Genomic DNA, 11,497 nt, shown 5'->3' on the forward strand with positions numbered 1-11,497 from the left:
GTAAAAATGATAGAGGCTGAGAAGTGTAGGGGGGATGAAGACAGGTTTGTTAGTAGGTATGAACATAGAGTTAGAAAGAATAAGTTCTAGTGTTCAATAGCACAGTCAGGTGAATAGAGTTAACAATATTGTGTGTGTGTATATATATATATATATATATATATATATATATATATATATACACACATATATAATGATTATTATTATTTGAGATGGAGTCTTGCTCTGTTGCCCAGGTTGGAGTGCAGTGGCACGATTTTGGCTCACTGCAATCTCTGCCTCCCAGGATCAAGAGTTTATCCTGCCTCAGCCTCCTAACTAACTAGGATTATAGGCATGCCACCAAGCCTGGCTAATTTTGTCTTTTTAGTAGAGACAGGGTTTCTCACCATATTGGCCAGGCTGGTCTCAAACTCCTGACCTCAACTGTTCCACCTGTCTTGGCCTCCCAAAGTGCTGGGATTACAGGCATGAGTCACTATGCCTAGCCACAATATATTGTGTATTTCCTAATAGGTAGAATAAAATATTTGAAATGTTTCTAACACACATAAATGATAAATGTTCAAGGTGATGGATATGTTAATTACCCTGGTTCGATCATTGCACATTGTATGTGTGTATCAAAGTACCATATGTACCCTGTAAATATGTACAATTATGATGTATCAATAAACATACACACAATAAACCTGCTGTATGCCTTTGTGAACCAAATTCGAAATGGAGTTTAAGAAGCATATTTCCAGGATAAAACCAGAAAGGCTATTTGAAAGTCCCTGAAGAGGAACTTGGCTTTGAATCAGCTTCTGCATTTTTCTATTTCCATATAATGTGATGATAACATTTCCCTCCCATGATTATGTGAGGATTAAGTGTGAAAGCTGACACTTACTACATGATGATTCATCACGAGTACTGCCTGAAGACCTTTAGTATCCACAACAACTGACATGTTGTGTTGAACACACTCATACTTCATTTGATTGAATGGACTTAGAGCCTACCTTACTGACACAGAGGCCCTCTTAACAGGGGGCTTTCAGGATGTCCCCTGACATTTTATGGTGATTTATATATTTTAAAATATGAACCTATAGTTATTGCCTTAAAACACTTTAAATAAAACAAGCACGAAGTGGTTTTTTTTGTTTGTAACTGTGGCCTATTCATTTGTCAGATTATTTGTGAGTCAGCTCACAAATAATTCACAAATTAGCTCACAAATAATTCACAAATCAGCTCACAATTAATAATTCACAAACTAGCTCACAAATAATAAGCTATGAATCCATAAATTCATAGAATATGAATGCAGTAATTCTTTAAACAAAAGATTCTTAAAGTTAGAAAGGACCTTAATCTTTTCTCTTAAGCCATTTCTAATTTGAAGCAGGAATTAGAATCTGTCGTTTTCAGGCACTGCTTCAATACATGCTTCATTCTTGTATTCATTCACTCAATGAGTATTGACTGTGCGTGTACTATATCCATGTGATTCGTTAGGCACTGGGTAAAAAGGTCCCTGAGAAATTTAAAATCATGTGAAAGAGCATTTAAAGGTGGCAGGACCTACATTGAGTGTTGTCATGTCTAATGCTTATTGTCTGCTTATTCTATGCCAGGAAATGTTCCAAGTCCCTTACCTGGACTCATTCATTTGATCTTCATAACAAATTGAGGAGCAGGGTATTCGGAGTGCTGAACTCTCCCCATGCCTGTTCTACAGCTGAGGAAGGGGAGACTCGGAGCAATTCACTGCGACAGAGTTCCCACCCAGGCAGCCTGAATCCAGAATCTGGGCTTTTAATGAGGATGCCATAGAAGTTGCTAGAACGTAGTGAAGAAGTACCCAATTCAGCAAAGGGGGCTGGGGGCTGTGAGCTGTCACAGCTTTCTTCTTATAAGGTGGTAGCCAGAAACCAGGTATGGGGAACATGCCTTATACAAACAGGGCATTGGCCTTGGGTAGTTCATGAATGTATTCCTGAAAAATAAGAAAACACAAAATGAAAAGCTTCCAAATGTTATAAAAAGAGGGGAGGAAGGGAATGGGTGCGAGGAGCCCACAGAACAGTACCCTGTGGGGAGATAAGAGAGCAGTCAGTGAGAATGGCAGGTTCTCTTTCTCATTTCCGTGGCGATGTCACTGAGACATATGCTCCAGCCGTTTCCATTCCTGCCGTTTGCCAAGATCCACCCGCTCCGCCCACCAGCCCCCACGCAGGCCGTTCTCTCCGCTGACGCCCTCACCCTCCTAGCCTGGCGACACTGTCCTCCTCTCAGCGCCGTTTCCTGGGGAGCAGATCCTGGCCCCCCGACTGCGTGCATCCCTCCATTGCACATTTTCCTAGCACCCGCGGGTTTTCCCTCCTAGCATTCCCTGTAACTGTCATGAAGTCACTATTTGCTAAGTGCCTGTTAATAGACTGACTGGTCCTTCCTCCCGATTCTGAACTCTATGAGGACAAGCGCTGTCTCTCCTTTGTTGACCACTGCCCACCTGTCACCTAGGATAGGGCCAAGTTCAAAGTAAGTGCTTGCTGCCAGTTGGAATGTGGCCCCTCCGCACATCCCACCAAAAAAATAAATACATAAATAAATAAATAAAAATGAAATAAGAAAAAGAAAAACAGATAATGTTGGAGTCCTAAACCCTGGCACCTTAGAATATGACCTTATTTGGATATAAGGTATTTACACCAAGTTAAGGTAAGGGCATTAGAGTGGCCCCAATCCAGGATGACTAGTGTCCTTCCATAAAGTGGAAATTTGAATCCAGGCACACACACAGGAGGGGGCCATGTAAACATGAAGGCTGAGATCCGGATGATGCTTCTATAAGCCCAGGAACACTGATGGCGGCCAGTGAAGCACCGGGGCTGGGGGAGAGGCCCAGGACAGAGTCTCCTTCACAGCCTGAGAGGGAACCAACCCTGCCCACACCTTGATCTTGGACTTTTGGCCTCCAGACCATGAGATGGTGCATTTCTGTTGTTAAGCACCCGGTTTGTGGGACGTTGTTGTAGCAGCCCTAGCAAGGCAGCACAGTGTCTTCTAACTATTTATGGGATGCAAGAAGGAAGAAATGATGGGTGGAATCACTCAGCCCTTCCCCTTACTTACAATAAGAGTGCGTAGTCAATGTTTGTTGCTAATGCGATGCTTAGCCCGTGCCATGATTGTTTGTTTGTTTGCTTTATTTCTCCTTGTTAATTTCAAAATCAGAAGAGTTTAACTAACTTTAGCTCTCAAAAACCCCAAAATGATGTCTAACTTCCACAACATTTTGAATATTTTTCACCCTGCTGGGTTTTTGACCCGAGAGAAGGAAGCAGAAAAAAGATTGTGGTGTCTCCTGAGACCATGTGTGACACCAGGTATAATCATGAAATCTCAAAAATCACATATCGTAGAACCAGCATGCAACTGTAAGGGGAAAATATGAGTCATCCAAGCATTTGCGATGATCTTGTCATGCACGGATTGGTACCTGGCAGGCTTAGTTTTCTCTAGGATTTCTGCCACCAACTGTCACTACATACTTTTCAATTTGCGCTTCCCCATCACTGCCAAGAATGAAGTACCTCCATGCGACTTGTAATTACCGAACTGCTCCCACCGCCCCCTCCCCAAATCCCTGGAGGTTAAATTTGCACATTCTGACAAAGTAATTTCTTGATTTTGTTTTCTGTAGGAATCATTGAGGGTTTACTGAACGAGTGCTATTGTAAACAGAGAGTCAGTGTCAACACCAGAAAGTGCTTCCTGATCTGGCAGTTTAATTGCTCTCCTGATTTCCATGCGTTTCACTCTTTAGAAATGTGACGTTTTCTCTACATCTTGTACAAATACAGGTATGAAAACATTGGGCTGGTTTATAAGTTAGAGCTAAAGTCTAGTTAAATGGCAAAGGTGATTTTTGCAAATAGATACATAGCTTCTTTAAAATCAGCTTTGAGGTTTCTCAGGCATTCCTGAATGGCTTGAGATTGATGTTCCAGGAGGCAGAACATCGAGGGAAGGCAAGGGATTCTCTGAAATGTTATTCAGTGGACCTGAGCACTCAACTGCCACTTGAAACGTTAGTTCGTCGTTGGCCCTTTGGCCAATGGCACAAGTACCTCGGCTGCACTGGGGGCTGCCTTTCAGCTACATTAACCTGCTTTATAGTTCATAACGAGCCTTGGTGATTGAAGTCCACATAGCCACTGTGGGTTCACCTCTTGTCCAAGACACAGCCATGTCTCTCGACCCCCTGACCTCCCATTCTCTGAGTTCTTGCTTTGCCACCTACATCTGTTCTGTATCTTCAGATTCCCAGCTCTGGCTTTTCCCTGGATTCTTGATCTCAGCCTGTCGGCACACTTAAATATACACCATCCTTAAAACAATAAAACAAAACAAAATCCTTTTCACAAGACTCCTCCTTGAAGGACAGCCCTCTTCTCTCATTTCCTTTCTTGCAAAAGCCTGCACAATGGACACGTCTCATCTTCTCTTTCCCACTTCCCATTCACATTGGCTACTATCCTGCCACCTCCCTGTACCTGCTCTCATTAAAGTAACCACTGTTTCTCTAATTTCCAAATTAGGAGGCTGTCACTCCTCGTCCTCCTTGGCTTCTGAAGCACCTGACAGTGTTGACTGAGCAGCTATGTGCTGAGCTAAGACAAGGGAGTTTGGTAGCTAGTAAAAGGACAAATGGGTATCCAAGGTCAATGAATGGTTCTGAGGTCATGTATAATTCCCTGCTGGGAATCATTGACAGACTCAACTTCATCTCTTTTTCCCTGAGCTGGCAGTTATTTTAGGATTTGTACTCATATCTTTCTCTTCTCTTCTTCATTTTCTTCTCTCATCTTATCTTCTCTACTTACTTATATGTTCTTCCTGGGCGACATCATCATTTTTTTTCCAGCTTCAAGTATACCTTGAATTCCAAATCTTTATTTTTACTAAAGCCGTTGGCTGAACTATAAACCTATATTTTCAAATGCTCATTGGACATAACTCCAGTAAAGTGTCATAGGCATTTCACCTTAACACACAAAAGGAACTTGATAATATCTTTAAGTTTGTTCCTCTCTTTATATTCCTTTTTTGTTTGAGATGGAGTCTTGCTCTGTTGCCCAGGCTGGAGTGCAGTGGTACAACGTCCACTCACTGCAACCTCTACCTCCAAGGTTCAAGTGATCCTCCTGTCTCAGCCTCCCAAAGTGCTGGGATTACAGGCATGAGCCACCATGCCCAGCCCCTGTCCTTATGTTCTTCATTTCAGACAAATGGCAGTGCCACTTTCCAGTATTCTAAGCTAGAATCTTGCATATTTCCCCAATTTTTCTTCTATTTTATTTCTTACCTTCAATGTCGTCAAGTTTGGTCAATTCTTCCTCATACACAACTCTTTAAAAATTCATTGTTGCTTTTCCATTTGCACTGCCATAGTTTTGGTTCTGCCCTTAGCATCTGATATGGTTTAGCTCTGTGTGTCCACCCAGATCTCATGTTGACTTGTAATCCCCATGTGTCAGGGGAGAGACCAGGTGGGAGGTGATTGGATCACGGGGGTCGGATTTCCCCCTTGCTGTTCTTGTGATAGTGAATGAGCTCTCCTGAGATCTGATGGTTTAAAAGTATGGCACTTTCCCCTTCACTCTCTCTCTCTCCTGCTGCCTTGTGAAGATGTGCCTTGCTTCCCCTTTAGCTTCAGCCATGATTGTAAGTTTCCTGAGGCCTCCCCAGCCATGCAGAACTGTGAGTCAATTAAACCTCTTTTCTTTATAAATTACCCAGTCTCAGGTAGTTCTTTATAGCAGTGTGAGAACAAACTAATACAGCATCTCTAAGGCCCGATAACCAAAACCTAGTCCAGCACTTTTTTCCTCAAGGAAGTGCAAATCCCTTGGGCATCGTGTTCAAATGTGGATCCTGACTTCGAAGATCTGTGTGGGGCTTGAGATTCTGCAATCTGGCAAGCTCCTAAGGGCTGCTTCTTGTTCCTGGACCTCACCCTGAACAGTAATGACCTCAACAACTACTACCCTTCCCTCAGGCCTCATTCCCTCTGCCTTACCACTTGCCCACCCTCTGTTCCACCCCAGCCTCCACCCTGCACACCACTCCTGCACTCCCAAGTCATTCTCTATAATCGTGACTATCTTCTAAATTCTTAAAGTGGAAATATGATAATGTCACTGTCCTGTGTTAACAGCTTTAATGGGGGTCCCATATAGCCTTCATGATAAAGTTCAAGCTGCTTAATAGGAGATGTAGGGTGACTTTGATTATCTGAAATCCACCTGCGTCTTATCCCCCATGCCCTCTCAGTCTGCAGAAAATGTATGCACTTTTTTTTTTAAGAGAAAAGGATCAAATAATGTGCTGGATTCTCAGGGTGTTATTTGGCTTTGAGAAAGAGGAATGACCACAGTCCTTTCTGCATTAGGAAATTTTATAGATGAGAAAGCAGTAGCCCACATAGATTAGACAATTTCCCTGAATTTATAAAACTCAGACAGTGCCAGAGACTAGACTAGACCTTGAATCTTTGGGACTCTTGTCTAGTACTGTTTGCACTGAACCATGAAACACCATCCTTCCTTAGCAAGGAGAGATGAGGTCAAAGTGAGATGTGACAATGAGGAAGTGTGGCAAGTTAAAGCAGCAACAAAGCTACATGCCTCAGCTTCTGGGGTTCTTCCTTCTTCAATATTTCACTTCAGGGGAAGATGTGGCAGTGCTTAGATGTTAACAGAAAGAACCAGGAGACACAGAGCTGGTGTGGCAATGCAGAAAAGGCCCGTGGATTGTGGCTGGAAGAGGTGGCCAGGAGTGCCAAGTGTCAGGGTGGTGGCCTGTAAGCCACAGGTGGGGGAATGTAGCTTCGTAGCCTGGTGAAGACGGGACAGGGCTGGGGACATGTCCAAGGAGTCGTGTTGGTTGCATTCCAATATTTTGCTGCACTGATGAAGTGACAGGGAAGTGAGTTTCTGCCCAGCATTGAGGAATCACTCACAATTCCGTTGTGCAGGAATGAGAGAAGATGCACTGTGCTGTGGGAGGCATTGCTCCAGGACTCCAGCCGAGTTTCCGTGACTACAGAGCATGGATATGGAGGATGCGATTCCTCCATAGTACAGGAGACTGATCAGATGACCTTGGGTTTCTCCTTCTGCACCCATTGCCAAGACCATATGTGCTTAAGTGAGGAAGCTGTGAATAAGGGGTGCTTCCCTCATGGCCAATTCAGGGATCATAGATGTAGGTGAGGAGGTACATGGATGACAGCCAGGATCAGGGAGGGCATTTTTAACCAGGCTGCCTCCCCTGAATCTGCTCTAAAGATGGGACTATTTTCTTCGTATTATTTTATAGGATCTTTTATGGCTAACTCATCTTATAGATTAAGCCAGTTGTCAAAATGTTTCTGTAAAGGGTTAGAAAGTAAATTGTAGCCTTTGTGGGCCACAAATTTTCTGTGTTAACAACTCAACCACATTGTTGTAGCACAAAAGCGGCCCACAAACAATCTGTGAATGGATGGGTACGGCTGGGTGTCAATAAAACTTTATTTAGTTTTAAACAAAACAGACGGCAGGTAGAGTTTGGCCCAAGGGATTAAATTATCTTATGGAGCAATTGGCTTTGTATTTAATTTGATACATTGGTTGAAAAACAGAAAATGGATTCTGCATGTATTGATTTTCTACAATGTGCATCTGACTATATGTGTTTATTTGTATGATCTTTGTTAGTCCTAGAAATAAAAAAGGCTTCCATGTGAGTGCTAGTTTAGGCTTTGGCTAATGTATTAAAACATTGCCTCAATGTCTGGTCAATCTTGGTCAAGAGGACAAGGGCTACTTCTAGTTCCTGCAAGAGGCTTCAAAACCTGCCAGCATGGTGAAGGGAGGGATATGTGTTGACTTTCAAAGCTGTAAATTTACTATCAGGATTATTCATCTTTAAAGACACTGATTTATCTTTTGGGGACATTTTTAAAATGTCAAAATAAATAGCACTTGACATTTAAAAAAATAGTATTGAGCACTCAGAGAGAGTGAGTAGGAGAAGCATCTGGACATGTGGAGGCTGGGTTCCTGGTACCCCCGTTCATTACTCTTTTTGGAATGATGGCAAAAGGTGGCCACCACTACATCTTTGGATCTGTTTAATCTCCAGCTGTGAATATGTGATCAATCATCTCTTGGACAACAACAGACTTTTCCCAGGATGAGCAATGATTTCCATGTGGTTGCAAGGGCTTTATGTATGTGCGGTTCTGACAGGGTTCGGCCCTGATGATGTCATCTCTCGACTTGGTGTGACTTACAGTGAGCATGATTCAATGGCTTGCAAAGGAGATCCTGCACTTACCACTTCTACTATTGACTTTAACTAACTTATTGTCTTGGGTGAGTTGTGCCCCAGTTTTCTTCCTAATAGAAATGAGGAAAATAATACTTACAAGTTTGCAAAGCTCCCTGAAATTTCAAGTGTTACATACTATCAAAGTGAAAATTATTATAATCCCTTCTCAGTTGCTGCCTTCTATTTACAAACAGCTGACTTATGCCTCCCACTTCTGGATGAGACATAGAACCAGCACCCAAAGCAGACTCAAAAGTTTTTAAAGGAAACGTGTGTTCCATGGAACATGGGAAATTAGGAGCGCAAATTTCAGAGTGTAAGGAAACCGAGATTACCTGCTGCAGACGTTTCAGGCTATTTGGCTAAAATTCCTTCATGGATGGCAATGTATAGGGTGAATTTAGCTCACCAAATAAACACTTTTCAATTCAAATGTGAAACTAGGGAGCTATCTAAGGCAAAACCGTTTTTGAAGAATCTTTATTCTCTGTAGTTTCTTGGAATTAAAATTTCTTGAAAGAATTTTATTTTATTTTTATGCATTTTAAAGCACATCATTGCAAGTACATAAAATCCACCTTCAGAATCCCCACTTCCACCATTTTCAAAATGGATAGGGCTGGCTGAGCACTGGCATGACATTCGTGGGGGTTTTCTAAGTTGCATTCTGTCATGTGCTTGGTGAAATATGGCAAAGCATATGGATGGTGGGTGATTCATCTCCATGTAAGATTTCCTGGGAAAAGCTGGGATGCATTCAGTTTGCAGAATTTCCCCCATGGTAACCCACTGAAGCTTTTGCCTTAATAAAATGGAAGTATTTGCTCTTTCCAATTTTCAAGTGAATGATCCCCCAGTGTGCTTTTTAAATGAATGTTTTTCTCATTTTTTGACTTTGTGTGACCCCATCTCCTTTTCCAGTCTTAATCTTGAGGGCATCACCCAATTCAGGCAGCTGGAAGGGGTCTTTTAGTTTACATGTTCAGTGGAGGTGTTGGGGACCAGTATCGAGTCTTGCAGTTATAGGTGTCCCTAAGTGAAAGGACATTATTAAAACTGGAAGAATATTTCAACAAATATATTGCAGCATATAGCTTAGTGATGGCAGAAGGTAAATATTTAGGCAGCACAAGCTGTTGATTGCAAAAACTAATTCTGTGGGAGATCAGGGTCAAGTGCACATACTAACAGTCTTTGACTTATAAGCATTATTCAAAAATCGAGCTTAATTTACAAAATGCTAAGTGGTCATGTTTGCTCTTGCCTTGAAGTACACATCTTTCATATTTGACTTCAAAGCATCAAAGACATGACTGGAAGAAGCTTGAGATGTGGATGTTTTTTACAACAATATGAAAATGCAAAAAAGCAGAAAATTTTTCTTTAAGTAGTTTGCTATAATTAAGCATTTATTTTACATTCATAAAATGCAAAATGGCAAACCATTGAAAGTTGTTTCCTTTAATTTGTTTACTTTTAAGCTTTAAAAATGTTTAATGTCAGAAGAATTCATGCTATTTGGTTCAATGAAAAAATCAGGATACAAATATGTACACTATGTTTCCATGTCTATAAATTTATCAACAATATGAGGTTAAGCCATATGAAATTGCTGTTTTGTATGTCAAAATGTGGCTTGATATAATATCAAATGGTTCAAACTATATGGACAAGAGAAAAATGCACACACACAGAAGAGAAATACCGAAAGTTTGGGATGATGATTATAGGCAACTTAAATATTTTTTCATTTTCTTATCTATACTTTCTAGAATAAATGTGTATTGCTTTTTTATAAGAATTTTTTTTTTTTTTAGATATTCCAGAGGCAAACCTTTCATTGCAAAAAGAATGGGACCAGGAGTTTATTCATATTGTTTGTCAGTGAATTTGAGGGTTTTTAGTCTCTGGTCTCCAGAGTTCTTTAGAAATTACCAGACTTAGTGAAAACACCTTCCCTTTCATGCCCTTCCCTTCTTTTCCCTAAGTCGACTCCCCCAACTTAACTATGAGATGCAAGCATCTGGCCCTGAGCAGGTGCTCAGTCGATACTTGTGAATGATTGGAGGAGTGAATACATGATGGGAAGAGGGATTAAATAAATATTATGCAATACTTTCTGAAGTTTTGCTGATTTCCTCCCAATTAAACCAAGTGGCTTGTCCTAAGAATAGGCTGTGGCTGGATCATAAGTCCATATACAGGTAATGTTAAGAAGAAAATCAGGCCTACAGAAAAAGACAAAAGCAAAAAAGACCTCCAATTTAGTTTAGAAGTCTCTTTGCAATTCTTTTGGATAGGATATTATATACCGGGGTAAAAGTCACAGCTCATTATGAATTTCTGGAAGATGTTAGCACTCCTGCCCCCTTACCATAGAGCATTTGGAAACAGCTTGACCTACAGGGCAAGTGAAGGGTGCCTGGCCTGGGCCCCTACTCCACTTTTGGGTCCTCCACAGACTTGCGCGCGCGCACACACACACACACACACACACACACACACTCAGAACTTCAGCTGTTAAGAGAAGCACTTAAAAATACCCCTTCCCAGGGGTAAGTGTTAACTGATATTTTATATGTCCAGTTTTCCTTTCAATGACTATTCACTTCTACTTTGGAAGGAGGATGGAGGGGAAAAAAGATAGAAAGGGAGAAAGAGAGGAAGGAAGGAAAGAAGGGAGGGAGGGAGGGGAGAGGAGGGAGGAGGATGGTGGGAGGAAGGAAGGAAGGAAAGAAAGAAAGAAGGAAAGAAGTTAAGAAAGAAGGAAGGAAGGAAGGAAGGAGTAAGTAATAGGAAGGGAAAAAGAAGGCAGGGGGAGATTTTTAGCCATGTGAAATCGTTCAGTCTTTTCTTTTAGCAAGTGGTAGTAACAAAAGTCCAAAGGGTAGATATTGATTATTTACCAGGTCACATGATCGATAGAGTATTATTTCCATCCTGTGATTACCTCTAGGTGACGCAGGCCAGCCTAGATGGTTCTAAGCCTCTGAGTAGAGCATGTCCTGAAATTAACTTGAATAACCTAATTTCTGCCTTCAAGTCGATCTCTTCCTACACACTGTGCTAAGGGCAAAACAGAAGTGAAACAAGAAAGATTAACAAGATCTGTGCCAGCTATTAG

At 41.5% G+C, this 11,497-nt stretch overlaps 1 long non-coding RNA gene across 1 annotated transcript; it reads right to left on the minus strand.

Moving 5' to 3' along the window:
* Nucleotides 1–1,786: 1,786 nt before the first annotated feature.
* LOC129531735 (uncharacterized) lies at nucleotides 1,787–2,562 on the minus strand. The gene is made up of 2 exons (XR_008677118.2): nucleotides 2,081–2,562; nucleotides 1,787–1,987 (listed from the first exon to the last, which is right to left on the minus strand). It is a non-coding gene; the product is annotated as an uncharacterized lncRNA (long non-coding RNA).
* Between the last annotated feature and the right edge of the window lie 8,935 nt (nucleotides 2,563–11,497).

Source organism: Gorilla gorilla, chromosome 12 (genome assembly GCF_029281585.2).
Source record: "Gorilla gorilla gorilla isolate KB3781 chromosome 12, NHGRI_mGorGor1-v2.1_pri, whole genome shotgun sequence".
Lineage (NCBI taxonomy): Eukaryota > Metazoa > Chordata > Mammalia > Primates > Hominidae > Gorilla > Gorilla gorilla.